At 44.8% G+C, this 15,586-nt stretch overlaps 1 protein-coding gene across 1 annotated transcript in view; it reads left to right on the top strand.

Annotated features, from left to right (window-relative positions):
- SLC12A8 (solute carrier family 12 member 8) overlaps nt 1-15,586 on the top strand; it is a gene marked incomplete at its 5' end in the record, with an annotated part of 141,088 nt that overhangs the window by 853 nt on the left and 124,649 nt on the right. The gene's annotated exons all lie outside the window — the stretch shown is intronic.

Below are 15,586 nucleotides of genomic sequence, written 5' to 3'. Positions count from 1 at the left end.
CTCTGACCTTGTCACTTACTACAAATCCTCAAACTTGGCCCTAGGAGTGGTCAAGCTGCTTAGAAATGAATGACTTAGACTGCTCAGAAGTTCGTACTTCATCACAGGCTGGGGTGTATGTACCTCAAGGGTGCAGCACTCACTCTGTGGAAGGTCTTGGCTTCCATCCACCACACTGCCAAAACCAAAACAACAACAAATGAAATTGAAAAGATAAAATTACTCTTGGCTAAAGCTGTCGATTCTTGGGTAAAAAAGCTTGGGGCCATGTTCTTGCTGCGGGACCCTAAGGCTCGAGAACCTTAAGAGAGTTCTTTTCTTTCTCTTTTTTAAAGTGGACAGTGAGTGAATGTCCGTTGACTGACCAAATGAACAAATTCCAGTCACCTACGGTGCAGAGTCAGTCTAAGTTCCTCTGGAGAAGATCCACTATTAAAATGTGTACCAAGGCCTCTGCCTCTGTGTGGAGTTCTCTCCCTAATCATTGATGGGCTGTTCAGTGTCCAGCATCAATACCTTTCATAATCAGATTATAGAAACATGGAAATGCATCACTTTTAAAAAAAAGATTATGAGTACACTGTAGCTGTCTTCAGACACAGCAGAAGAGGGCATCAGATTCTATTGTAGATGGTTGTGAACCACCATGTGGTTGCTGGGATTTGAACTCAGGACCTCTGGAAGAGCAGTCAGTGCTCTTAACCACTGAGCCATCTCTCCAGTCCCCGAAATGCATCACTTTTAACAAAGCTTATTATTATTTTTATTGTGTGTATATGTTTGTGCCTGTGTTTGCATCTGTGCATATATGTGCAGTACTGGTGGAGGCCAGGGGAAAGAGTTACTCCCAGGAGCTGGAGTTATAGATCCTATGAGCTGTTAGTGGGTACAGGAACCAAACTCGTTTGCAAGAGCAACACAGACTCTTAGCTCTTCTATCTATCCAGCTCCCCATCCCCCTTCTCCCTTTCACCTGCATTGTCAGGGTACCATTTCTTGCCTGGGCTGTTCATACTCTCCTAATATCTTTTTTCTACATTGTTCTTTCTCTAGCACTGACCGGTGCATTTGACATCTCGGCTGAGAGCCTTTAAGTAGCTTCTGTGATGTCCGTTTCCAGTTTAAACTTTCTGTCTTGGCCCTCAGACCTACTGAGATATGATCAACCCATGTTTCCCATTGTACCCACTTGTAGAGGAACGTGGCCGTTTCTGACTTCTTTCCTTGGGTGGATGGGGAGGTGTTCAGAAGCATTCAACATTAACAGGAGGTTGAAGATCTAAGGGCTAACAGTCTTGTGGTCAAGGTTACAGGTACAGGCTGGGCCTATGTGCTGAGTCTGCACTTTGTAAGTTTGGGTGAACTTCTTATTTCCTCGAACCCCTATTTCCTCACCTAGGAAATGGCCGTCATGGAGCCTACTCTAGAGGAGTAAGAAAAATAAAGGAGACAATTCTCGTACATTATCGTGTGGGACTTGGTTCATACTAAGCATTCAGTAAATGTTTGTAAAGCTGAGGTAGGGCCATGGGGCAGCCATATCAGAAGGACCAGCTGGCAAATGCATACATGGTTTAGCACAGCAAGGCCAGGCAAAAGAAGGACAAAGGCAGGAATGTCACATCCAGAGTGACCCCCGGGAGGAAGTGCTTCCCCGTGTCTGAGCCTGCTGGGGTCAGGTCCCAGCCTGTGGACACTTTGACCCCTGTCCCTTGCTGCCTTTATTGGTTGCCCAACAATGCTTGACTGTAGCTCTGTCTTCTCAGTTAACCTGACCAGTCATAGAAAGAAAGGCTGGTCAGCCAGAAGGAAGCTCTAGTGAGAGAGATATCTTAGTCAGGATTACCATTGTTTTGATGAAACACCATGACCAAAAGCAACTTTGGTAAGAAAGGGTTTGTTTTGTTTATAATAATTTACAGTTCATCATCTAAGCAGACAGGGCAGGAACTCAAGCAGAGCTGGAACCTGGAGGCAGGAGCTGATACAGAGGCTGTGGAGTGGTGTTGCTTAGTGGCTTGCTCCTTGTGGCTTGCTCAGCCTGTTTTCTTTGAAAACCCAGGACCACCAGCCCAGGGAAGGCCCCACCCATAGTGGGATGGGCCTTCTTCCATCAATCACTGATTATGCATGAAGCTTGCCTACAGCCTGAGATTTCCTCCTCTCAGATGACTCTAGCTTGTGTTAAATAGACATAAAAACTAGCCAGCAAGCAACCCAAATGTATCAGGAGACGAGGGACCTCAGAGACTCTAAGGCTAGCCCCTTGCTGAGCATATCAGGGGACAATCCCAGAGATGTCAAATCTCTTTCCCCAAAACATGTCACAAGGAGTGGCAGAGCCAGGCAGAAACCAGTCAATGACTTTGTAATGCAGTTCGGGATGATTCAGTTTCCAAGTAACAGTATTATAACCAAAATTAAAAATAAAACTCTTTGCTCTCATTTCTGAGTGGAACATGGGCTATCCCAACCATAGCAGGTGTTATATACATTTTCCTATGTTAGTGGGTGCTTTCATCCCCACAACCCCCCCCCCAAAAGATGGGGTAGTGGAATTTTTAAAAACCCTCTCATTTCTATGAAATGTCACTGGTTGTACAGGTTCTGGGTGCTTACTGAATGACCAAGAACCCTGGAGACCTAGCACCTTACCATAAGCCGGAAACGATTCTGTCCTTGCTCTAACATGACTTGCTCTAACATGACTATTTACAGATTTTTTTTTAACTAAAAGAAAACAATGTCATGGCTCATTTGAGATAGTTTAATTTTATGTGGTTATTGGTTAATGAATAATAGAAAACAATAGCAAATTACAATTCATTTTAAAGGTGCAGAAATCTCGGGAGCAGGCAGTCACTTTACACAGGACCTCCTCCAATGTATTTAAAACGTGATTTGGGAGGACGACATTGCTTTGTGACTCCATCCATTGAATACTATAGGATTTCTCACATCAACTTAGCAAAATCACACTGAAAAGCCCTCACCTGCTTAAAATGTTTTTAATACATAGTAATTTATTTCTTTAAATAAAAATTGAGTGTTTTTGTCATTGAAATACTTCATGTGTGCAGGAAGATGCCCTCAAATGTGTACCAGGGAACCCAGACAAAATCGCCCATCCCAGGCACCAACCACTGCAAATACTTTCTGGTTTCTATTTCCTCTGCCGGTTATTATTATTGCTGGAAATAAAATACGGGCGTCTTGGTTTCTTGGTTATTAATTTACTATCAGCTTTACTTGTTACTTCCTGATACCAAAACAATAAGACCTTAGCACACCTGCCTGTCTTCCTCCCTGCCTTCCTGCAGGCCGTTTCGACACCAGTCTTGTTTCCTGTAACTGTCAGGAGCACTTTCTTCTTTCACATAGTTTGGTTCTCAACGTTTTAAATGTCGAACAGTGTTTATGTGGTCAGGTTGTGCGCATGTGCTCAACTGAACAGCCAAGTGGTGCCACAGGCTCATCTACAGGAAAACACAGTCGACAGACAGACAGGCAGCCTAGTGCCTTTGCTGCCTGAAGTCTTAATTTCCTTTGTTTGTGTGCACTCTGCCCATACACTGCTGCCTCGGTTTCTTAGATCCTTTGTCTCTTTTCTCTGGGGCTTCCCTTGTCTTTTGAGTGATCCATGTTTTCCACACAGGGATCAGATGTAACAAATTATCCTTTTCTGACTTTTTTTTTGTTGTTGTTGTTTTGTTTTGTTTTGTTTTCTTCTCTTGTAATTCAAAAACGACATTTTACAGCAGGTTGAATCCAAGGTACATATAAAACAAGCCAGGTTTGCTCTCAGGCTAGATATTAAGATTTGCAAAATGTTGTCTTTCTTTCCACAATAGAAGTTAATTTTGCGTTGCAACATAGTTCTTCTTTCACTAAAGAAACAAAATTTGTCTTACTCAGAAACAAGCTTATGGTTACATTAAAATGAATCAATATTCAACATTGCAAGTTCTTAATATGGTAAATATTGGTAGATATTAGCACATATAAGCAAATGCTCTTGACTCTTTATGGCCTTCAATAAGTGTGTGTGTGTGTGTGTGTGTGTGTGTGTGTGTGTGTGTGTGTGTATGTGTGTGTTTGTCTATGTTTGTGTGTGTGAGCACAGGAGCCAGAGGTCAATGTCAGTTGTCTCTAATTTTTGTTCTCCATCTTCTATTTTGAGACAATCTTTCACTGAACCTAGAGCTCACCATTTCAGTTAGACTCGATGGGCAGCAAGCTTGGGGGGTCTCTTTGTCAATGCTAAAGTTACAGATGCATGCTGGCTTTTAGGTAGTTACTGGGATCTGAACTGGGGTCCTTGCATAGTGTCCTTGTTTGGTTTTCTATTGCTATGAAAAACACCATGACCAAAACCAACTTGGGGCATAAATAGATTACAGGGTACAGTTCCATCATCGAGGGAAGCTAGGGCAGGAGTTCAAGGCAGGAACTTGAAGCAGCCAAGGAACACTGCTTACTGGCTTGCTCAGACTGCCCTTCTCACACAGCATCTCCTGCTTTGGGAAGACACTTAACCCATCCTGGGATGAGCCCTTTGACCTCAACTAGCAATTAAGAAAATGCCTCACAGGCATTCACCAGTTAGTCTGATCTAGGCAACTCACAACTGAGATACCCTCAGATAATTCTGACTGTATTAAAGTTGATAGCTGAAGTTAACCACTGTGACATACGACAAGTGCTTTACTGGAAGCCCAGGCATCCCCCCAGTCCCTGTTGTCTTCAGTAATGGTTTTTTTATGTTTACTTGAGGTGTGGGTGCACAGGAGTCATCATGTGCATGTGGTGGTTAGAGGACAAGTTCCAGGAGTCAGTTCCCGCCTTCTGTCAATCAAATTCAGGTCATCTGGCTGACCATTCAGGTGGCAGGAAGCAGCGAGAGGCAGAGAGGAGTGTACTTTTTAAGTCAATACCTGAGATTTCTTATTTATTGAACTTATTATTTATTGTCCAAGATTGCATTGTGGTAAATAATCTGTAACATCCAAGTTACCACCATAATCATTATTAAAATCTTTTATTTACCATGGTTAGTTATGGTACATATGTGTGTGCAGGGCTTATGCGAACATGCATGCAGAGGTGCCTTAGTGGCCAGAGGCGGGTTCTCCTGGAGCTGGAGTTATGGGTGATTGTTTTGTGGGCCAGCTGATGTGCTGACCAGTTTGGTAGTTTAAGGTATGTCTGGAATACTGTGAAACCTTACTTTTAAACTATATTTTGATAAAATTTAAATTATTGTTCTAGAAAAAAATTAATAGTTTACATAGACACCCCCCTCCCCCTGCAAAACCCCTACAAAGCTTCATGGCATTGCTTGCCACAGTTTGTCTGTATTATTGTGTTTCTCTTGTGTTTAGGATTGCCCTCTCTCTCCTTCATGCGTGTGTGTGTGTGTGTGTGTGTGTGTGTGTGTGTGTGTGTGTGTGAATGTATATATGTATATTCCTTGAGAATAAGAATTTTTTTTTCTTGGAGCTGGAGAGACGATTCGACAATCAAGAACACTTGCTGTTCTTGTGAAGGACCCATGTTCGAGTCCCAACACTCACAGCAAGAAGCTTGCAAGCGTCTATAATTCCAGTTCCATGGAGTCCAATGTCCTCTTCTGGTCTCCTTAGGCATCTGCACACATGTGGTACACACATGTAGGCATTCACACAAACACATAAAGTCAAAATAAGCCTTTAAAAATTAATTTTCTTTTTGAAAATATTCTCGGTAAATAATAGATTTCCTGAGATCAGGAAATTCAACACTGATATGTCCTATTTTCTGATCCACAGTTCATATGCAAATGTTACCGGTCATTCCTTTAATTCTCCCATAGCACCATCCTGGTCCAAGATTCAGTACAAGACTTCTTTGTTCCTTCTGATCTTGATCTTTTTTTGAAACAAGTTTTTACTCTCTAGACACCCCCACACTAGCCCCTCAGAACTCATGGTGAAACCCAAACTAATGGCAATCCTCCTGCTTGAGTCCATGTCCAACTGAACTTGACAGGTTCTTTTTTTTTCCAAGCTGTGACTGTTTATTGACTGACCAGATTATAAAAATCCATGGGTGACACCTCAGTTCATCCGTCTAACAAGCCTGTTTCTCTGGTCTTCCCTGTTGCCAGCATCTCCACCTTCTACAAAGTGGGTTGGTTGTCTTTTTCTTCATTCCACCTCGTGGGGAGATAATTTGAAGGGCCACAGGAAGTTATCTGCTTCCTTGAAGCATTTCCCAACTGTACAGATCTCATGAATTAGATCCTCCATGCAGATGAAGCCAAATTTACCAAGCAATCAAGGAATTATCTGTCAAAGCGATCTGCTTTTTATTAATTTTGCCATAGCCTCACTTGTACATGAGCTCATTTACTGACTTCAGGTTGGGGTACCCCCATCAATGTACGGTTCCACAATCCTCAGCATGTTAATGGAAGCCTTGTTAAAGGTGCTGTTGAAGATCTGTCAAAACCGAAGAAGCTGCAACACCTTGCGCACCTTTGATACTTATGACAAAGGTCAATTTCGGTTCTGTGGGCACATAGAAGTTTCCAGCCTTCCTTGCCATCCCAGCCATCCGAATCTCAGTTGGGCACATCTGCCTGTTCTCCTTGTGACAGTGCTTTGCCTTCTCATAGACGAGCTTCCTCCATGCCTTCTGCAGTGTCTTCAGGGCAAACTTCTTCTTCAGGCGCTTCACCTTCAAATCTGCGAAATTCCTTCCATTTTTCTTAAGGGTTTCTGCCACAACAGCAACCTTGTTTTTCTTCTCTGGAACAGCCTCCATGATTCCAGCCAGAAAAGGAGAGGCAGTTGACAGTTTTTAAATACATGCCCCATTGTTTAGTGGAATATCCCACAGTTTGGGACCTGGTTCCTCACACTAGGTCTGTGAGTTATTCACACAGGCAAGAAAGCCCTTTGAGGTAGGTGTTTTCCAGGCTGGAGGTCCCACATGGTGATATGACCTGTTACATCAGGTGGGGCCAGTTATTAGGGCTGTTCTGAGAACCTCCATGTCTTTAACCCTGCCGACAGCTGGCAGCCTGTGGATCCTGTGATTGGGTGCCTCCTGGCTGCAGATGGTAGTTTCCTAATTCCTTAATTCCTTCCCCATAACTTAGTTTGCTTTTCAGTTAAGTAAGGGATGTCTAAAAGGTAGTGGAATAAGCCTTTAATCCCAAGCACTGGGGAGGCAGAAGCAGGCAGATCTCTGAGTTCAAGGCCAACATGGTCTACAGAGTAAGTTCCAGTACAGCCAGGGCCACACAGAGAAACCTTGTCTTAAAAAAAAAATTAATAAAATGAACAAACAAACACACACAAACACACACAAACACACACACACACAAACACACACACACGCACACGAACACGCACACACACACACACACACACACACACACACACACACACACGCACAGGGGGTCAGGGGGAAGGGAGCTGTCTAATTCCAGCATAGCATTCTGGAGGCTGAGTCTGGAGTATCACAAGTTCAAGGCCAGCCTGGTTATATAATAAGACTGACTAAAAATAAGGAGGGGGAAACCTTTTCTTGTTTATTTCAAATTATTTATCGGTTTATATCTGTATAGATGTGAGTTTATTTCACTTTTTAATTTGTAAATTTTTATTTTTATTTATATTCGTATGTTTGAGTGTGAGCATGTGTGAGTGTATGTGAGTGTGTATGTGTGTGTGTACCAAGCGTGTGCAGTGCCTGCAGAGGCAGAAGAGGGCATCAAGTCACCCGGAACTACAGTTTCAAGCACTGATGCTCCTCCTGTGGATGCTGAGAATTGAACCTTGACCCTCTGCAGATGCCACACGGCTCTTAACTGTTGAGCGTCTCTCCAGCCTTCAAATTTCTTTTGTCTTTGCACGTGTGTTCATGTTCACATGTGAGGATGTGGCTATGCGCCTGTCACAGTTCACCTGTGGGGGTCAGAGAACAATTGCCTTCCACATTGCTTGAGCCAGGGTCACCGCTGTGTACCCAGATTAGTGGCCCTTGATGGTTTCAGGATCCTCATCGCTGCCTCCCATCTCGCTGCGGGAACACTGGGATTACAGAACTCGGCTGCCACCGGCTCTTCATTGGTTCTGGGGGATTCAAACTCAGTTCCTCACGCGTACCTAGCCCTGAATCCAAATTTTTATTCTTCTGCTGTTATTCTATGTAATCACTAGTGTTTTCCATATTTGATAATCACACTCTGCCACACGTGGGAGTCCCTTCAATCTAGCTCCTGTGTCCCTTTAACATTCCCTTGTCTCTCTTCACCCCACCCCCATTCTTCCATTCTTTCTTAAGCATTTTCTTACTTACTGGTTCTTTACACTTTTTTTTCCTTTGAAGAACCTTAGTTCCTTAAGAATCATATCTAGAAATGAAGACCCGAGTCCTAGGAATGGTTTTGCTACTGGGGTGCTTTTGCTTTTTAGAGAGAGAGAGAAGGAAGATGAGTTTCTAAGCATACACATGTGTACTTACCTGTTGTCCAAACACACACACACACATACACACACACACACACGTATATTAAAAATCAATATATTCAAACTATTAGTTCTAGTTTCAGTTTTTCACAGAATTTATTTTTTCTTCCTTTTTCTTAGTTGGAACCTGAGGTGTTTGTTTGGAGAGAGAGAGAGAGAGAGAGAGAGAGAGAGAGAGAGAGAGAGAGAGAGAGAGAGACAGAACAACATGGAGGTCAGGGGAATCAGGTCATAGGTCACACCGTGTGACCTTATCTAGTGAACCATCTTATTAGCCCTAAGATGATTTTGACTATCAATTTGATTGCATTGAGAAATGTCTCAATGAGTAAAGTCTGTCTCTGGGTTTGTCTGTGAAGATGTTTCCTGAAGCAATCACAAGTATTCTCAACTAATCATATATAAGATATAAAAACACTTTTGTAGACCCATACTATAATGGCAATACTGAGAGGTTGTGAAAGGGGCTGGAGCCTGAGGAAGTAGTTCTCTGAGGGGTGGGTAGGACTGTATCTCCTGTACTGCCCTCTTCCTGTATTTCTGTTTTCACTGGTCAACCATGATGTGGGCAGCTTCCAGTGGCATTCCAAGCATACCAACTACTATGAAGCTCTGTTCAAGCATAGGAGCCTAGCAAACGGGCTGAGCCCACTGAAACCATGAGCCAAAATAAATCCCTTTTCCCTCAAGTTGTTTTTGCCAAGTATTTTTGTCCTGATCCAGAAAGATCAGACTTTGACTGTTGGAGTCGGATTCTTGGTCCTCTCCCATAGACTGGGTTGCATATCCACCATCGGTGGGGTTGACCAAACCCTTATCTGTGTTCAGGCCACCGGTGTTGAGTGTCACAGCTACAAAGCTTTCACAGTGGTCCTCTCAGAGAGTTGAACTTTGCACAGTCCCCATGGTGCAACTGTGAACTTCCTCTAGGTACCCCAGGTGGGTTCTGGTCCCTAAATCTTTGGTCACATCACCCTGGTGCCCAGCTGCCTGTCAGAGCTGTGATCTAGCCATGATGTGTTCAGCTCCAGGATAAAAGAATGAAGTCCTCTAACCAGCCTACTGTATCAGCAGTGGCTCGGGTACATTCTCTGATGGCCAATTAAATAGCCAGCTCTTGGAAAACATGAGAAACTGCAAAAAAAAAAAAAAAAAAAAAAAAAAAAAAAAAAAAGTCCTGCAGGTTCCTATGCACAAGATATAACCCATGGAGATTCACCTTGTCTCTGTAGGAGGACTCTGAGGAGATGGGAAAAGGTGTGCCCTGCTTCAGTCCACCTCTGACATTTACACAGAAGAGACAGGTGTTAGCTCATGGTTTAGGTGTGATCATTAAGGCTTGTCAGGTAGTGCAGGAGAAGTGTTAGTGATTCCCCCCAAAAACAGACAGAACTGATCTGATGCGACTCACAGCAGGGTCTTTATTTGAACTAGCTGGGGGGTGTGGGGCTGTCAGCGCACTGCCTGTCTATTGGGACAAGGCTTTATAGTAAGCAGCAAGCAGGGCGGGGGAGGGAGTAAGTGAGCAAGCATCTAATTGGAAAGCTACTGTGGTCTTTAACATCATTGGTTGGTGCTGAGAGTCATATCATAAACTTAATTTCTGTTTCTCTCTGCGTTGGTGGTCATTAGTGTGGGGTCTGTGCTGGTCTTGTTGGGGATTAGCCTAGAGACTGGAGCTAAGCTCCGGTTTTGTAGGTAGGCATCTTGGAAACTAATGCTTAGGTACCAGCCTGTTAGTTTACCTGAGTTCAAACTAAGGTCAAGTTCTCTAAAAATGAAGTCTGAGTCAGTAGCTACAGGAGCAAAGGGTCTTGGGCCTGCATTCTTGTGACTGCCTCTGGCAGAACAGTTGTCCTCAGCTTGTTGATACAAGAAGGCGAGCACTTCCATATTTATGTTGGGACAGTCCTGTTTCACAGAGAAATACTGTTCTCTCAGAACTGAAAGCTATGGTTATCTCTGCGCTGGGTACAGAACAGTTACCTGGGAAGAGGGATCTTCAAGTGAAAAAATTGCCCAAATCACATAGGCCTGTGTCTCTGTCTGTAAAGCAGCTTTTTCTTAATTCCTAATTGGCGTAGGACACCAGTGTGTGGTGTCATCTCTAGGCAGTTGGGTCTGGGCTGTAAATGAAACGTAGTTGAGTAAGCCAGAGAAAACAAGCCAGAAGGCACTGTTCCTTCGTGACCTTTGCTTCACTTCCTGCCCGAGGATGGATTATAACTTATAAGCTAAGTTACACCCTTTCTTCTCCGGGCTGCTTTGGTCAGGGTAATCAACAGCGACCTGAAAACAAACCAGAATGGCAGCCTTGCTCCTCCCAGCATCTCTGCTTCCCAGTGGACCCTGCAGGAGGCCCTTTGCTACTTCCCTTTCCTCAGGTGTCTGTTCTGTTATTTTGGGAATTGATGGTCCTAAACTGAGGACAACTATGTTCTAAAGGCAGTTACCAGCAGCTGGGACCAGAGCAGCCCCTGGCACTTTGAAAACAGCCCAGAACTGGCTTAATATTGGCACTTCTCATCCTAGTGTCCCTTCTTATCCTGCCCCTCCTCCTCCAGGGGAGAGGAGGAGCCACTAGGGAACTGAGAGCTGACATTGCACTCTCTCCCCATGGGTCTGCTGCTATTGCAGATGAGCTGTGTCCCTCATACCCGAGCAGGCAACCAACCCATGGTTGATGGGTCTGGACCATACCCTTCTGAATAGTAACTTTGACAAGATAGAATGGCACTCTCGTGTGTGTGTGTGTGTGTGTGTGTGTGTGTGTGTGTGTGAGAGAGAGAGAGAGAGAGAGAGAGAGAGAGAGAGAGAGAGAGAGAGAGAGAGAGGCTTGTGGCACTTACTGGCGTTTTATTGTAAGGGTCTCTATTCCTTTATCTGTCTCTTTTGCTGTTTGTTTGTCTTTGCTTTCACTAGGTTTTTAGGGGTCTTATTCTCTAAGAACACTGGAATGAATGTTGTGGTCCAAGCCGGCAGTTCCTGCCCACACTCTGATGAATAAACTGTGGGAAGACGTAGTGATAGTCTTTGATCACTATGTTTAAAAAAGTGGAAGGTTCCCCACACCAGCATCCTAAACACAACATCCATTTTATAGCTGTTCTGCTTCCTTTCTCAGGGTAAAAAGTGTCCTGAGGTTTGGATCTACAATAGGCATAGAACACTCTTCAGGCTGATGGGCTAGAACGAGGTCAAGAGGCTTCTCACAGCCTTTGGACTGCAAAGCACACTCATACAAGCATTCACAGGGTCGACCAGATAGACAGTTCACGGGGTAGACCAGATAGACAGTTAGGCCCAGAGCATTAACACCTAAATTCAGGGAAGGCAGGGACACGTTGCCTTTAACCAAGTACAGTTTATGGTAGAGTACACATCCCACGGCCTGGGCCCCCACAGATGCCCCAGCAGGATGACTTAGGACAGCCAGGTATTTTCTTAGCTGTAGGCAGCTTTGGCCCACTCCCAAGGCTCTGTCTTCCAGGGCTGTGAGGATTAAAGCAAAGCACTGATTGGAAGCAGACTACTAACTCTTTCCATTACTGAAGACTACTGCTATTATTGTCTCTAATGATAATAGAAGACCCAGGACAGTCCCTGATAGAAGCAGAGACAGGACTGTTGGGCTGTGTCTTCCATTTTGAGGATTACTGGGATCCTAATAAACAATCTTGGGTTAGCTAGCCTGTCCCTTGGTACTGTAGTTCAAGGATAACCTCAGGGGGCAGAGTCCTTGCTCTGAGCTCTGTCATTGATTTTGAGGAGCTTCTGCATTTGTGGTTTGTGAAAGAAGAATTAGTAATGAATAAACAGACGTCAGCAGAGCTGAGAACCGGCAGTTGGGGCTGACCAGAGTCTCATAGGGCCTCCTGCATCACCCGTCTAATTGACTCCCTAGCTATTTCTTCTCCTTCTCCCTCCCCCATCCCTCCCTCCATCTCTCTCCCTCTCTCACTTTTTTCCTCCCCCTTCCTTTTCTCTCCTCTCCTATAGCTTTCAAAATTAAATTTTATTATATTTGTATGTGTGCGTGAGAGAGAGTAAGTCAAATGGACAGAGACTGAGACAGACAGACAGACAGACAGACAGAGGAGGGGGGTGCACGTGCCATGGTACACATAGAGTCAAAAGACAACTTTCAGGAAACAAATTTCTCCTTTTAATGCGGACCCAGGTAACAAACTCAGGCCATTAGGTTTGTGCAGCAAACACTCTTAACTGCTGGCCCCAGATAAAAATTTTAATGAACATAGAATATGTACAAATATATTAGTACGGTGCAATACTATTTAAATAAACAATGGATGATCATGTAGTGTGATTAGCATGTCATGTCAAACACCAATTATTTTTGTTGTGTGTTTGAGTGCTGGAAGCCTTTAAGCTCCTCTCTTTGAGCATGTGTAACAAATCTTTGCTGACAATAGTCACCCCTGGTGCTATGAAACACTCCAGCTAGTTCCTCCTCTCTGACCTTATGCCCTGCCCTCCCAATATCCAAACTCTCTCCATCCCTCCCTGCCCTTCCTTCCCCCCATCTCTCCCCTGCCCTTTTTCCCTCCATTCCTCCCTTACCCTTTCTTCCCCCTCCCCTCCCCTGTCCTTCCCTGACTCTGGTGAGCAGGACTCACTTGAGGCCCTTGCTTGGTCCGTTAGTGAGAAGGAGAGACCTTTGGGCTCTTTTGTTTTAAGCAGTGTTAGCTTTGTGTGAGGTCACTGCTGTGTCTGCTCTTAGTCACACGGCACCAGGCCCTGTGACTCTGGGTCTTAGATATTTTTCCCGTTTCTTGCTTTTCATTTTCCTGCCTTCTCTTTGTATTTATAATTAATAAAACTAGACTTTTGGGGGCAAAAGTTTGGGTTCCAGCATCACGAGTCTTGTCACCCATTCCCAATGTACAGGTCAAAGAGACAGCGATGAGAAGCTGAAGTGAGCTGATGTGTTGGCTACACTTGAGAGACAAGGATCTCAATGTCTAGTGACCCCAAGGCCATCTTTGGGAAGACTGGTAGGACTTTTAGGTTTAAACAGAGAAAGATTTGGGGGCAGAGAGAGCACAAAGTGACCATAACTGAGCAGTCCTGTTCAGAGTGTGGCCTGGGTCTGCAGGGTGATCTAAAAAAATGTCCTCATTGCTGTTACTGGCTAAGGGGCCCAGTCTGGTTCTAAGATAATCACTTAAGCCCCAGGGTGTATCCTCAGCACTGTGGATAATTCCCTTCATCTGGTGCCCTGTGAAGAGCTACCATGGCTGGGATTCAAGGTGGCTAGAGATTTAGGACAATTAGTTACTCATGTGTCTTCAACCTTGGAAGAGCAAGGGTCGGGCTGGACACTCCTTGATTAACACGCCTGTGAGGGGAGCAGGTGACCCCCAGTAAGGAGTCAGACTCAGGTGAAGGCAGAACTGCCAGGCTCTAGTCTTCTGGGCCCAGGTGAAGACTCAGCACAGTTGATCAAATGCAGCTTCTAGAGCCTGCTCTGGCCACGTGTGCTCACCTGCTGCAGACACTGCTTGGCACTCAGTTGAGACCTTCATCTCTCCTGTTCTGCTGAGGATCCTTAATCATTGCTGCATGGTTTTAGGGTCCCAAGGGCTCTGCTGATGCCCAAATTTAAATTAATTACTCATCCTGTGCAAAAGCAATTCCCAGTATGAGTAGCCACTGACTTTGCTGTATTGTTCTAGTATACCACAAACCCTTAGTTATTTTAGTACAGGGCTTCTGTTCAAGGACTTGTCTTAGGTTTCTGTCGCTGTGATAAAACACCATGACTGAAAGAATTTGGGGAGGAAACAGTTTATTTCATCTTAGGGCTCCACATTACAGTCTGTCTTAGTCAGGGTTTCCCTTGCTGTGAAGAGTCACCATGACCACAGCAACTCTTATAAAGGAAAATGTTTAGTTGGGGCCAGCTAATAGTTTCAGAGGTTCAGTTCATTATCATCATGGTAGGAAGCATGCAGGCAGACCTGGTGCTGGAGAAGGAGCTGTTCTACACCTTGATGCGAGGGCAGCAGAAGGGAACGACTGGGTGTCACACTGGGCAGAGCTTGAGTATAAGAGATCCCAAGACCCGCCCCCATAGTGATGTACTTCCTCCAACAAGACTACACCCACTCCAACAAGGTTATACCTCCTAATAGTGCCACTCCCTATGGGCCAAGCATTCAAACATGAGTCTATGGGGATCAGGAGGGGGGCCTTTCCTATTCACACCACCCAGGGATTGTCACAGAGGAACATCAAGGCAGGAACTGATGTAGAAGAGGCATGCAGCTCACTTGCTCTAAAGGGCTTGCTCAGCCTGCTTTCTTATAGCACCCGGACCACCTGCCCACAGGGGTTTGGACCCTTCCACACCGGTTATCACTCAAGAAAACGCTCCATAAGCTAATCTGATGGGGGAGAATTTTCTCAGCGGAGGTTTCCTCTTCCAAAATGACTTGAGCCCGTGTCAGGTTGACATAGAAACTAGCTAGCATGTAGTTCAGAAATGCTATTGTTATTTTTAAATTAGAAAAAGGAGCAGAAAACCACCCACGGAACCAATGGTCTGTCTTCGATTCTGAGATAAGCAGCTGAGGCATGCTTCAAGACCCGAGGATCGTGGAGAGAAAGGAGATGTAGGAGGCACCATGGCAGGGTTCAGGCAGAGAATCAAACTACTTGGGTCTTTTAAACAGAAGAATCTTGTGATAGAGGTGTGGGAAAGGCCGAAGAAATGAAAGTGTCCAGTCATCAGGAGGTGCAAATGCTAGAAGCTGCTCATCTGGAAGACTGAGGGGAGTGTGCACTGCTGAAGGAGTGTGTCTTGCTGGGACCCAGAGATATGGCCTGAGCTGGAGGGGGCACAGCCTACCAAGGCAAAACTTGCTATTGCTTCTAGCTACCTCCCTCCAGGTCATGTGACCTTGCCTGCAAAGGGGCTGGGTTTCTGGGGAACAGTTAGCTACATGTGAATTCAGCACCCCCTGCTACTCAGAGAGAATAGGATCCCATTATAGGCCCCAGGTGTGTGTGTGTGTGTGTGTGTGTGTGTGTGTGTGTGTGTGTGTGTG

Source organism: Micromys minutus (assembly GCF_963924665.1).
Source record: "Micromys minutus genome assembly, chromosome: 7".
Classification (NCBI taxonomy): domain Eukaryota; kingdom Metazoa; phylum Chordata; class Mammalia; order Rodentia; family Muridae; genus Micromys; species Micromys minutus.
This window is presented reverse-complemented; position numbering and strand designations above follow the sequence as displayed.